The sequence below is a fragment of the Leptonychotes weddellii genome, chromosome X (genome assembly GCF_054177405.1).
Source record: "Leptonychotes weddellii isolate Sample4059 chromosome X, ASM5417740v2, whole genome shotgun sequence".
NCBI classification, from domain to species: Eukaryota; Metazoa; Chordata; class Mammalia; order Carnivora; family Phocidae; genus Leptonychotes; species Leptonychotes weddellii.
In genome coordinates, this window is record NC_138385.1 from 103,800,658 (window position 1) to 103,815,162 (window position 14,505).

General features: G+C 40.6%; 1 protein-coding gene across 5 annotated transcripts in view; it reads left to right on the plus strand.

Moving 5' to 3' along the window:
* The window catches only part of LOC102744400 (neuroligin-4, X-linked), a 288,242-nt gene that overhangs the window by 247,460 nt on the left and 26,277 nt on the right, over nucleotides 1–14,505 (plus strand). The gene's annotated exons all lie outside the window — the stretch shown is intronic.

A 14,505-nucleotide genomic window follows, 5' to 3' on the forward strand; every position in this document is an offset into this window, starting at 1 on the left:
CCCCACACTCCGTGGCTTAAAACAATACACCTATATCCTCTCACGCTCCTGTAGATCAGAAATCTCTATTTCTAGGATGGCTTCTCAATCAAGTCTTAAAGAGCCGAAATCAATGTATGGGATGGACTATGTTCCTTCCTTGAGACACTAGGGATGAATCCATTTCCAGCAACATTTGGTTTGTTGGCTGAATTCTGTGCCATGCGGTTAAGGTTCTTCTCTCTTTGGTGGCTCTTGGCTGTGGGTCATTCTCAGCTTCCTGAGGACCTGAGCATCACTTACCTCCTGTCCCGTTCCTCTGTCTTCAAAGCCACAATGGCAACTTCAGATGCTTTCAATCACCCTGATTTCCCTTTCACCTTGTTGATCCTTTTCTACTTTCTGTGGCATCTCTCTGATTGTCCTGTCTCCATCTTTTGCTTTTAAGGGTCACGGGACTCCATTGGACCCCTTTGGATATTCCAGAATGATCTGCTCCTCTTCGGGTCTGCTGGCTAGTACCTTTGATTACATTCGCAAACTTTCTTCCCCAAAATACCTGGATTCACAGTTGACTCAATAACCATGGGGAGAAGAGTCTTGGGGGGACGTCTTTAGAATTCTGCTTACTACCTTATATAATCAAATGTGGAGGTTGGTTGAAGTACCTTCAACAACTGGCTTTGACTAGGCTAGATTCAACTCAACCAGTAGGCTCCCCCAGTGGAAGGAAAAGCCAAATTAGGGAAGATATGCCATTAGTTGCTTACCCTGCCCCATTCTAAGTAATAATCCTCAGGTGGCACCACATATAGTCTGGGACAATCGAGTTTGCTGCTCATCTCTGATATGGCTGGCCACCACCCCAATTTTTGTGCTTTCTTATTTAATAGAATTCCAAAATCCGTCTATCCCTTAACTTTGTCGTCCACTTAGCATTTCTTTTTTCTCAAAATTCTGCATTCTGTACCCTGAAATTGACTGACCCTTGCAATATGGCGGTTGCTATTCCAATAATTCTACTTAGGGTGTGATTTTCATGTCACCTTAAAAGGGACTTAGTGACTGAACCCCCTTGAATTCCCATCTTGTTTCCTCTGTTCCTGTGAAAAATCACAGGTTAATTTTTTCCCCTTCACTGGTTTCCAGCAGTGAATCAAAAGGTGGATACATTTTCATCAGTCAGCCATTTGGCAATCTTTGCATTTTTAATGAGCTTTCAGTCACATCAAAGAACAAGGGAAGACCTTGGGAACTCATCCTGTGCTTTGGAAGTCTTAATGTTCTTAGCAAGAAAGTTACAATGACTTTGGTCCTAATGCTCTGTTCCAGATATTCAAAACTGTTAATATTTACATGTTTCCTCACTGAAATTCAGAGTCATTGCTCCAATCATCTTCTATACATATCCTTACCTGTTTTATTCAAAGTGATTTTGCAACCCAAGAGAGCTCGGTAAGGATGTTAATCTGTACAACTCAATCTGACCTACACACATTTTCCAATATTTGTTTTTCCTGGTGTTCACCTGCTGGCTTGGGGTCTTGCTTAGGCCATCCTGGTACACACATTTTCCATTTCTTAGGAGATACTGCTTTGGATGTGAAACAGTCCATCTTTAAACTACCTTTCATCATAATAATTTTAAGACTTTAGCCTGACATCCAGGCCAACATTTTAGCTTTGTTTCTAAATGGGATTTCCATTGCCTTGTGCTATTTCGGGATGAGTTTGTAGGCAGTAGCCTGGCTTGCCAATTTAGTGTTCTAGATTCTTATGTCTTAACAGCTTCTCTGGGGCCATCATAGGTTATAACTGAGGTAAGGAAAGAAAGGTATTTTCAAGTAATTTCTGATTTTAGATCCCATTTTGCTCAGCTAAAAATGTATTTTGGGTGTGGGGGATAGAACCAAGCGGTATCACTGGGTTATACATTTCTCTTAATATATTGAACTTAATGTGATCTTTGTAGCATGTTATCTTCACAAGCATAGGATTCTATTTCCCCCCATTTATTAAACCATTTTGCCCAAGGAAATAAAATTAGCTTCTTCTAAGACAGTATATTGAAGATGAACTTTAAGAGAGGGTCCTACTCATCTACTTAGCCCTCAAAAGTTCTCTATCCATTGCAGTTCAATTAAGAATTAGACTAAATTGGAGGGACACCTGTGGCTCAGTCGTTAAGCGTCTGCCTTCAGCTCAGGTCATGGTCCAGGGTCCTGGGATCGAGCCCCGTGTCGGGCTCCCTGCTCAGCGGGAAGCCTGCTTCTCCCTCTCCCACTCCCCCTGCTTGTGTTCCCTCTCTCGCTGTGTCTCTCTCTGTCAAATAAATAAATAAAATCTTAAAAAAAAAAAGAATTAGACTAAATTGGATATTTTAATAAAAATGCACTTGTAAGATAGGAAAGTGACTTTTAAATCCACCACCAGTACAAGAGAGTAGAAGAAATTTAAAATAAAGTTATAGATGATGATTGAATCTCTGAAAAACATGGTTTTATTTCCATAAGTGACTATTAGAAATGAGGGTTTTTTTTTTTTTCTAAATGCAGCTCTTAGTAGAAGAAATGTATGAGAAAGAACATATTTGGGCATGTACCTAACACTGCGGCGGCATGATCTCAGCGGTCTTCCAGATGGCCGAGCTCAGGTAGAAAAAGTGATGAGATGACATCTTCTATTTTTGTGTGTGTGGTTGCCCCTTCTCAAGTGAGTTTGGGCTTCCACGAGTATTGCAAGACTCCCTTACCTAGGCAGGAAATGTAGGTTTCCAGGGAAGACTTTAAAAAATCAACATCGAAGCAGGAAGAGCCTCCAGGTACTTAAATATAAGGAGCTCAGGGGTGCCTGGGTGGCTCAGTCGTTAGGCGTCTGCCTTTGGCTCAGGTCATGATCCCAGGGTCCTGGGATCGAGCCCCACATCGGGCTCCCTGCTCGGCGGGAAGCCTGCTTCTCCCTCTCCCACTCCCTCTGCTTGTGTTCCCTCTCTCACTGTGTCTCTCTCTGTCAAATAAATAAATAAAATCTTAAAAAAAAAAAAAGAAACAGTAGTCCTATTATAAAAAACAAAAAATATATAAGGAGCTCGTTGGTACTTCATGTCTCGCATGGCTAGTGTTGCTAAGTAAACCAAATTATTTTAGGTGTTTCTTCCTGACCTTTTTTTTTTCTCTCGTGTTATTTTAATTTCGGAACGTCGCTGAAAACTGAGAGCACCACAGGGGTCTTTACCTCTTGCATCACTATGATTAAAGATCATAATTAGAAAAATGCATGAAAAGGAAAAACTTCAGAACCCATGCATCCTTTTATGAGACAGAAATGTGGAAAGAGATCAACCATACAGTAATTAGGCATGGGAGGGGAAAGATAATTAAAAAAGTAAATTATCTTGATTTTAGAGCACAAAAGATATCAGGAAATGGATGTTCTATAAACACAGTAATTCAGCCAATTTGCATGATGGAATATGGATGTCCTGACCTCCTTGTAGCTCAGACAGCACATTGATTCTGATCGCAGACCAGCCCACTGGGAGCTACAGAGTGTGTGTCTGTATCGGGTTCCGTGCTCAGTGGGGAGCCTGCTTCTCCCTCTGACCCTCCCCCCATCATGTACTCTCTCTCTCTCTCATTCTCGCTCTGTCAAATAAATAATAAATAAATAAGTCTTAAAAAAAAAAGAATCCACAATCTAATGTAAAAAAAAAAGATTTTATTTATTCATTTGATGGAGAGAGAGAGCACGAGCAGGGGTTGGGGGGGAAGCAGGCTCCCCCGCTGAGCAGGGAGCCTGACGTGGGACTTGATCCCAGCACCCTGAGATCATAACCTGAGCCAAAGGCAGATGCTTAACCATCTGAGCCACCCAGGCACCCCTGAACTCCTTGATTCTTCACCATTGAGTTGACCCATCATCTCAAATAGTAAACGTGGACCCGAACCCAAACTCAAACCAAAACCCTAACTGGAAGCTAGGACTAAAACCTAATGGAACCAAATATGAACATGAATCCAAAGCTAAACCCAAAGCTAAACCCAATCCAAACACCTACCTACCCGTTACCCTTGAGATTTGACCATAACCCCTGACTCTCAACCCCTGACTCAAACTCCAAACCGAGACCCTAAAGATAGCCTCTGACCATTGGTCTTTGATCCTAGTCCTGACCTTTGACCTCTGCTCTAATAACATGAGTATGATCCCTTAATCTTAACGTTGACCTTTGACCCTAACTCAATATCCAATCAGAAATCTACCTGAACTTGAATCCATACTCAAAACCTTTCACCCCTTGACTCTGTATCGTGAACCCTCATCCTGGACAGGAATCCAAATCTGTCCTCAAAACTTTTTTCTCACCTGAATCATAATCCAAACCCACCCTTGAACTCAAACCTTGACCCCACCCAGCACAACTACAGATGGGAACCCCACACTTGTCCCCAACCCCAACATGGGCAAATGAGTATCTCAGTCCTAGAGGGTACGTGTGGGATTTGCAGCCCTGCAACCCTGCAGGTAACCACAGAGGTGGGCAAATTCTCACATGTCCTTTCTGAAAGGTTTAGCCACTGGAGAACCAGGTATGGAAGGTTCTTGTTGACCTCTGTGTGTACAGACCACGAAGGGACATCCATGCGGCTTGACCTGTGGTATTGCCAATGACATCAGGTTGAGATTCAGAGATCATAGTGGGGTTCTGTGTCCCTGAAAACCCATTTACTCAACAAATATTTAGGGAGTACCCATGGTATGCCAGGGACCAGCTAGCCACCTGGAGACAGCCATGAACAATAGAGACCCAGAGGCCTGGCCCCTTGGAATGGAATTCTTGTGGTGGCTTGGAGGTAAGTCTGACTCGGATCCAAGATTCACTCCATGTAGAAGTCCTAACTCCTCCCCTCTTATTTCTGCAAAGTTTGCATAGGGGCATGCATGGAGACTCTGGTTAACATGGCTCTTTCTGGAGCCAATTTCTTCCACTTCTCATTTAGGCATAATGCAGTTTCCACTTTGGTCACCAACATGGGAAACTTAGCTACTTCTCCATTTATACAAACACCCACTTAACTATGTGAATCGTGGTGTGTGTATCTGTGTGTGAATCGTGGTGGTGTTCTTATTAAGTTTAATTTATGATTTGAGGAGAAACTGGGAGCATTTTATCAAAAGAATCGAAAGATAAGCCTTCCAAATTGAACATACCCTAGCCCTTGTGATAGATAACCTCTTGGGCATCCGAAAATTGGGGATTTTCTACTAGATGTCTCAACTGTAACTCATCAAACCCACTGATAGCAGATTTGTAGTTTGTTCGTCTGTTGGAGTTTCCCTCTGTCATTCAGGAGTTAAGAAAGAATGCTACGAAAGTCAGTTTTCTCCCTGAGATGATGAGTTTTGCTTCTTTGTGGAAAAATAATAGTAAATGTGTGCTTCTATTAAGATAGTTCTGCATACACAAGGGGGGCCCCTTTGATGCTGTATCCTTTCTCTAGCTACACTTGCAATTTGAGTAATTATTCTCTACCAATTCCAGTAGCCAGTCAATAGGTCAGAATCCCCAGGCAGTATCACCTGGGACTTTTCTTGCAAAACACATCCCAGGTGTTCGGCTATGTCTGGAAACCACGGTTAAAATTTTATAATAAGTAATAAATTCTCCAGACTTGTCAACTGAGAATGGTTGAACATTAAGTTTAAGAAAGCATTTAAATACTTTCTACATACTAATTGAGGCTTAATTATTTTTTTTTTAAAGATTTTATTTATTTATTTGAAGAGAGAGACACAGCGAGAGAGGGAACACAAGCAGGGGGAGTGGGAGAGGGAGAAGCAGGCTTCCCACCCAGCAGGGAGCCCGATGCGGGGCTCGATCCCAGGACCCTGGGATCATGACCTGAGCCAAAGGCAGACGCTTAACGACTGAGCCACCCAGGCGCCCCTTGAGGCTTAATTATTGAGAGTTTTTTGTTCTAGCTACTGAGAAATGGCATTTGGCATGAGACACAGAAGAATTAGAACACATATCATTTTCTTCATTCCAGATAAACAACTCTTTTCATGTTTACCTGGAACTATACCATACACATAAACCCACTGGTTTCTTTGCATTAGGAAATTCAAGGTTGGTGGTTATCCTGGTTGTTGAACTGATGGGTTTGACCTGAAACACAAAAAAGGATTTATCGATAGGATATATCTCTAGCTATTTCATACAATTACGGGATTAGCTTTTTAGGACAATTTCATTCTTTTTTTTTTCTCTCTTAGTATTAGGAAATGCTTCATACATGGACAAGAATAATGAAACAAACATCTTTCTATACCCAATCTGGCATGAAATTAGGACACAGTGAAGGTTTTCGGATCCTTTTTCCCCTTCTAAACTACATCCCATTGGTCCCACCCTAAGGATACTAACCTTGCTGAATCTCGTTTATCATTTCCTTCTTTTAGGAAATTTTATTTCTTCAAAATTGTCACTCCTCGTATGGCCCTAATAATGTGTATTAGGTATGGTCTGTTTTTTATCTTTTATAAATTGATTGTTATCTATTCTTCACCTGGTGTTTCATTGAATACTCTTATTTTGGGTATGCAGCCCAGGTGATGTTTATCTTATACTCACTGATACACAGAACAACATTGTATGGCTACACCACAAAGCATGTACCTCTTTTCCTGGGAACTGGAAATTTACTCTGGGTTGACTTTTCATAAATAGTGCAACCATGAACACTTCACACAGATCTCTTGTAAAAGCAGAAATATCTTAACTGATCGATCAATCCACTGTACCATATTTTACGTGTATGTTTACATACACTTCACAAACCTTTTTAAATGATCGGGCTTTTATCCTCCCAAGGATGGCATATGAGTTTCCATTGCTCTTTATCTCTGCTGGGCCAGGGATTGAGTAAATTTTATGTTGTTTTTTTAACCTCATGACTGTAAACATTTATTTCTAAAGATAAAGTTTACATACAAAATACACTTCGCTTAGGTGTACAATTCCATGAGTCTGAAATTTGGGGCACAATATGGTGGCAAAATTTTTTGACAAACAATTTTAACAAGTGGTTTCCTATTTTTCCATATAGATCTTGTACAACTGTATAGTTTTGTCATACATTCCCATGTGCTGCCAAATGAGATCTTCTAAAAAACTTTCCATAAACTCTTGCTGATACATCAAAACAATATTGGCCCTTGTATGTTGATGTTCTCTGTAGGGACCTTATTAAATGTTGTCGTTGGTGTGAATAATTTTTAAATTCTGTTGGGTTTCACAGGTCCTAGAGAATATGATTCACAGTACCAAAGCAACTTCCCAGCCTCCTTTTCCCTCAGACTTTTTTGTTGTTATTCTTGTTTGTGTTTCTTACGGGGCTGGTGAGGGCATCCGAATACCTTGTTGAATGGAAATGAGATTGTGTATCTCTGTATCTTGTCTTTAGAAGAAAGCCTTCTATAGTTTTACCATCCGTGTAAGATTTGGAGTAGCTTATTGATAAATGTCCTTTTTCATGAAGGTTAAGATTAAGAAGTGTTAGTACTAAGTGGTTATCCCACACCTCATTCCCATTGACCCCATAAGATACCAGATTCAAATGTTATATGGAAGAGGGACCACCAGTCTTCCCCCAACAACCCAGAATATAATGAGTCCTATTTATACACACGTCTGAAGACTCCCTTCCATCTCGTTCATGGAACTACAGTTTGTTAGTTGATCTGTCAAGTGTCTTCTTAATACATGTATCCAAATATATCATTTTGGGTGATAGTTATTTCTGTGACCATGTTCTTCCAGAATGCTTCTCATGCTTTAGCATTTATCAGAATCCCCTAAAGGGCTTGCTGAAATGCAGACTCCAGAGCCCATCCTCCAAAATTTGGATTCAGTGACTCTAGGGAATGGTGGGGGGAGGGCAGAGGATTCATATAGCTAACTGGTTCCCACATGATGTGGTCATTGTGGTCCATGGACACACTTTGAGTAGTTCTGTGTATGGCCTTCTGGATGTCATAAAAATTGTGTGAATTATCATCCTTACTTCTTATTGCTGGCCAATTCCCAATCACTCTGTTCATAAAATCTGTATCCATATTAGGCTAAAAGGAACTTATTCCAGCCTAAAACTACAGAGAAAAGCCTACTTCATGAGTTTTCTCAAACAATTCCTTAATTATGCACAATAGCTTAGGTTAAATCTTACAGAGAATATCAATGTCATGTACGTATGCATTTTTAATATGATGTGTAAAAAAGTATGTGTTAAACAAAAGTTAACATACAGTGGTTGATTAACAAATCTTGTATACGTCTTGTTTCAAAGTGGGCAAGCTTGAATCTCTGAGATGAGGCTTGAGAAATAACACACATTGCAATTTTCCCTCAACAGATTAATTAGTAGCTCAAGTAAGATAAAAACTAGTCTACCTCATGACAGGCTACGGTAACATTTTTGAAAGGGGATTCGCATTTCACAAGTTAGCAAGCTCCGTCAGGCCACGTCGTTCCTGATGGAAGGCACAGGGCTCATGGGCTTTTGCAAAGCTCAGAGACAGCATTTTCAGCTGGAAGTCACCGCCACATATCCTTGCAAAATACGCAATTGCACAACCGATGAGTAACTCTGCAAAAGATCTGCTATTCATTGTCTGTTGAACAACAAACGAATCTAGCAAGCATGCAGTCTGGAATATGTGTACACCCTTATAAATGTAACCACGTCTGCCTTCCTCTCAATTAATCCCTGTCCCTTTCCCCACTCAAACCACCCTGCCACTGTAAAAGTGATTTTTGGAAGGGAGATGGGGCCATGTGTCACCTGTGAAGAGGCCATTTATCGATTCATTCAACCTCCATTTAACAAGAGCATAAAATGGACATCATATGAGTTTGAGAACGTACGGTTTCCAGGACAAACCCAATTGCAGAGAAAGAGGAGAGTAACAAATATTAGATGAAAAAAACAAGATTGTGTGTATGGCTTCGAAAGATAAGTCTAGGAACATAATTATGTTTGTATCACACAACGCCTACAGATTGCTGAGGAATACAAGTTTTAAGCAAGATTGAGCATGAGGACAGTCAACAAAGTGTGGGCATTCGGTAGAGTTAGAATAGGGGTGGGGTGAATAACTGGGAAGCTGTTTCTTTACAGTGGAGATGGGTCTTCCCTCTGGACTTGGGGATGGGTGCGAGAATGAGTAGGCATGGCTACGATAAATGAGAGAAAAATCAGCACAGCCCGAATGCTGGGTTTCTCAAAGATCAGTGATGCCAAAAACACGAATTCAAATGATTCAACCTCCGAAGCTGGAGACATGCTCGTGATACGGATTCAGGAAGTGGGAAGGAAGACCAGGTTGAGGGAAATAAAGATGCTTTGCTCCATATTGGACACACTGAGCTTTCAAGGACAGGAGGATATCCAAGTGGCACAACTCCGTGATGCCTGGGGACATGTGTGATGCTTGGGGACAAACTGGAGCCCTTGGGATTCCCTAAAGATACAGGCTGGAATTGTCATCAGATGAATGACAAAGCAGGTCAATGTTGGCTCATGGACTCATGTTGGGAGCAGTTCCTTATTGAAAGATGTGCTTTCGTGCTGTAAAAATTAATGGAAATTCTCCCTTGCCTCCTTTTATGCTCCCCTTGGTACTTTTGATGAAGAGAATAATAGTGATTCACCGATACTCTCCATCTGTTAGAAAAACAGATAAAGAAGAAATATTTGTTTTAGCGGAGTTCCAAACTTAATATTTAACGATTTTTTTCTTGAAGTTTGTTGATACACACTACATTTCCACATACAGTTTGCTTTCAGTAATTCCCAGATTTGCTACAGAAAGGACAATTGATCAAAAGTTGGCTGCAGAAACTCCACAGCAATCCTTTTAGAGCCTTTTTGCGGCTTCCCAAAACTATACTAAGATCATAAAACACCTTCGCTGTGGAGTGTCTGAGTTCCATTTAGGATAATATCCTTCTTTAAGTATAGTATTTTTCTATTTTTCTAATTGCCTCGTGGCTGAAACAACACACCTTCAGTGCTATAAATTTAGAAAGTCGAAGGGCGTAAAGAAGAAAAAATAAATATATGTGTAAAAGTGCAGTTGACCCTTGAACATAGGTGGGAATGGTTCTTGTAGGTAGATTTTGGGGGGCAAATACCGTACAGCACCAGAAATGTATTTTCTCTTCCTTGTGATTTTTCTTAATGACATTTTCTTTTCTCGGGCATACTTTGTTGTAAGAATACCATATATAATATACATAACATACAAAATATGTGTTAATCAACTATTTATGTCCTCAGTAAGGCTTCTAGTCAAGAGTAGGCTATTAGCTGTTAACTTTCTGGGGAATCAAGAGTTAGACTTAGATTTTTAACTGCAGGGATGGTGGGGTCAGTGCTCCTGACGCTTGCATTGTTCAAGGCTCAACTGTAAGTGTATATAAATATATATATTTATATATCCATATATATATATATGGATCCATATATATATGGAAGGCCCCTCACTGGCCACAATGGGACAGTTCCAGCATCCTTAAGAATAACAGGTATACTGAATTGAAACATGACAAATCTATAATAACCCATGCATTCACCACGATACTCAATATAACAATTCATTGGTTATAAAGAATTCTTAAAACTTGGTGGTGAGGACACAAACAATGGGCCAAAGACTTCAAGAGACACCTCAGAAGAGAAGATATACAGATGGCAAATAATTATATGAAAAGATGCTCCTCCTCATATGGGTTCAGGGAAATGCAAATTGAGACATCAGTCAGGTACCACTCCACACCAATTAGAAGAGCCCAAATCCAGGACACGAACAGCACCAAACGTTGGAGAGGATACAGAGCATCAGGAACTCCCATTCACTGCCGGTGGGAACGCAAAATGGTGCAGCCACCTTGGAAGACAGTTCTGCAGTCTCTTACAAAACTAAAGATACCCTTACCATAAGATCCAGCAGTCATGGACTTTGGTCTTTACTCAGAGAAGCTGAAAATACACCCACACAAAAAAACCCATCCCATGGATGTTTATAGCACATGTATTCAAAATTGCTCAAGCTTGGAAATAACCAAGATATCTTCGGTAGGTGAACGGATAAATAAACTGTGGTCCATCCAGACACGGGATGTTATTCAGTACTAAGAAGAAATGAGCTGTCAAGGCTTGAAAAGTCACAGAGGAACCTTACATGTGTATTATTAAATGAAAGAATCTGACCTGAAAAGGCTTCATCGTACGGTATACTTCCAACTTTATGACATTCCGGAAAAGGCAAAACCATGGAGACAGTAAACAGATCAGTGGTTGCCAGGAGATGGGTGGGGGGAGGGATGAGCAGGTAGAACACAGAGGATTTTTATCATCCTATAACGGTAGATCTATGTCATTATCCATTCATCATAATCCATAGAATATGCACCACCAAGAGTGATCACTCATGCAAACTCCAGACTCTGGGTGGCTATGATGAGACCATGTAGGTTCATTGACTGTCACAAAGGTACCATTCTTGTGGGGGACTTTGATAATTCAGGAGCATATGCAGATATGGGGGCAGGGGGTCCATGTGAAATCTCTGCACCTTCCTCTCTGTTTTTCTGTGAACCTAAAACTCCTCTAAAAAATGAAGTGTATGTAAAAAGTACAACTCATTGGTTCCATCAATAGGATGCTACCACATTTCTCTAAATACCGATAAATATAAGAACCATGCTTTTTCCCCCACTTTCCCTCTGTGTACTGAATTTCAGAGTAACTTCAAAACTTGGTGAATTTTTATGGATTTCCAGATAATAAATGCAAGAGGACTAATAAAAACAGGCAGTCAGCCTTTTTTAGAACCCCGAATGAAGTCATAGCTGTAGGAGATCATCACCAATGATTTGTAAACCATCAGTGGAAAAGCTTGGTAGATATTTTTCATAAATGGTGGGATTAGTCACCACCTGAATCCAATTATCAATCACTATTAAGATAAATAAAAATAAGACAGGTTGGGAGGGCCTCCTGGCGATTTTGATGCCTGCTAACATGTAGAACTATCGCTTTCCGTGAATATTTACCTGATTTTTCTAGGATATCAATGACATAAGAACATGCAAAGAATTTTATAACAGAAAAGATCTTGTCTTTATATTTATTTGCTTTCTCTCCAGTTCAGCAGATCACATTATTTGCTATTCACTAAAATTGTACATTTTTTTTTAAATGTGTGTGCCTACACCCTACCCGAAAACAACTACTTAAGAATCTTGAGCACAGGGGCTTAGGCATGAGTATTTCCTTTTTTTTTTTTTTTTAAGATTTTATTTATTTATTTGACAGAGAGAGACACAGCGAGAGAAGGAACACAAGCAGGGGGAGTGGGAGAGGGAGAAGCGATGCGGGGCTCGATCCCAGGACCCTGGGATCATGACCCGAGCCAAAGGCAGACACCCAATGACTGAGCCACCCAGGTTCCCCAGGCATGAGTATTTCTTAAAAGATGTACAGATGTTTAGTGTGGACAGGGAAGGTAATCAAGTATTTAGTGTTACCCAATTCTTTGAAACCAATATGTGTTTAACCACAGACATAACCCGAGAAACCAGAAATATTGGTAACTGAAAGGAACCTCCATTTCAGTGGGACAGATAAAAGAAGGTGTAAAAAGCACCTTGTAAATGATAAAAGGTGTTTTGCATGAAGAAGTTAGCTGTTATTTGAAGGGTCTATTTAAATGCTGTGGTCAATTAAATAATTTTTTTTATTTGATTTTTATTGTCCTGAAAACATTTAAAAGTAGAAATTTACTATTAAAAAAATGTTTTCAAGATCATGGGATCTTTCTTGCAAAGTGAACATAATGCCGTGTGTTCGAGTCATCCTGTTGACAATTAGCCATGATTCCACATGGAGCAAATTGGACAGAGTGACATCTTGGCTGACCCAAGTTCTCCCTAGGATGAGGAATATTAGTTGGCTTTGAAATCAACCTTGGATAATGAGACCCAAAGTATTTCATTTTCCATCATTTGCTTTTAACTCCCCTCAAGGTAGACAGGTTGTGGAGGTGCTTTACGTATGTGAATATAGATTACAAAACAACAGTGTTAAAGTGATGTTAAGGGATCTAACCAGTTGAGTACTATGGTGGGCATTTTCAAGGACCTTTACTCTTAGTGGGAGGCATGTCTGTTCGGCTCTCGTAACCAGTACGCACGCACTCCTGGTGTCTGTTACTGGTTACAAGCAGACTACCATAGACTGGGTGCCTTGAAAACAACAGACATTTCTTTCTCACCCTTCTGGAGGCTGCAAGAGGAGGGTTCCGCCATGGTCATGTTCTGGGGAGGACCATCTTGCGGGTTGCAGTCCACTGACTTCCCCATTGCATCCTTGCATGGCTAGATCTATGGCTTGTTCTTATAGGGCACCAATCCCATTCATGATTACCCTCCACCCTCATGACCAAATCATCTTCCAAAGGTGCCGCCTCCTAATAATAAACCTCAACCCTGGGGATTAGGGTTTCAACATAGGAATGTTTGGTCCATTGCAGTTCGACGTGGAAGGGGGTTTGCATTGGTCATTCAATACGTATCATACCTTATTAACCGGATTTGGCCCAATGTGTAGGTAGCACATTTTATGGACACTACAATTAAAAATATTTCCCCCATGGGGACTTGTAGCTTCCTAGAGTTTCTGTTTGGGGTGATGGAAATATTTTGGAAATGGACAATGATGATGGTTGTTGCACGTCCCTGTGAATATAAATAATCCTCTTGAACTGTGCACTTAGAAATGATGAAAACAGAAAAATGTGTACTATACATACACACACACACATATATATCTTTATATGACTTTTCGTTTTAGTTGTACTCGATTTAAGGACAGTGTGAGGCAGAGTATAATACCCCACACATTTTTTTTCTCAAAAATAAACCAAATTTCCTCACAGGGACACAAAATGAACACTTTCAGGTGCCTGAGGTAAGCATAAATTTGGTCACAATTTGTAGCGGATGAAGCAAAAAAAAAGAAAAAGAGAGCGAAAGGCATTTGACGTTGGGATTTTTATATCTGGCAAGAGAAAGCTTTTCCCTTTTCCTTCTGCTTCTTTAGGATATAGGCTCGGTGATAATAGAGGAGGTTGCTGGTTCTCTTTTTTCTTCGGTGGTTGGCACATTCGCTGATGATGTTAAGAAGAATATACCAAAGTCTGGGGTGGCCTCGCTCAGTGGAGGCTCTGCCCATTGTGTGTAATGACTGCCTACACTGTTAAGCCTTGAAAAACACTACATTGGTTGTGCTCAGTTTATTCTTCAAATGCCAATCCTGGATGACTACATCTGCCAGATGCAAGTACGAATCCTGCTTGGTTTTTAGGGTCTACCCCTGGGTTGTATCGCAAGAGATTGCACTTTTGTGGTCTGGCATGGAGCCTACTTGCGTCTGTTTTTCCTGAGAACTCAGCGTGGTTCAG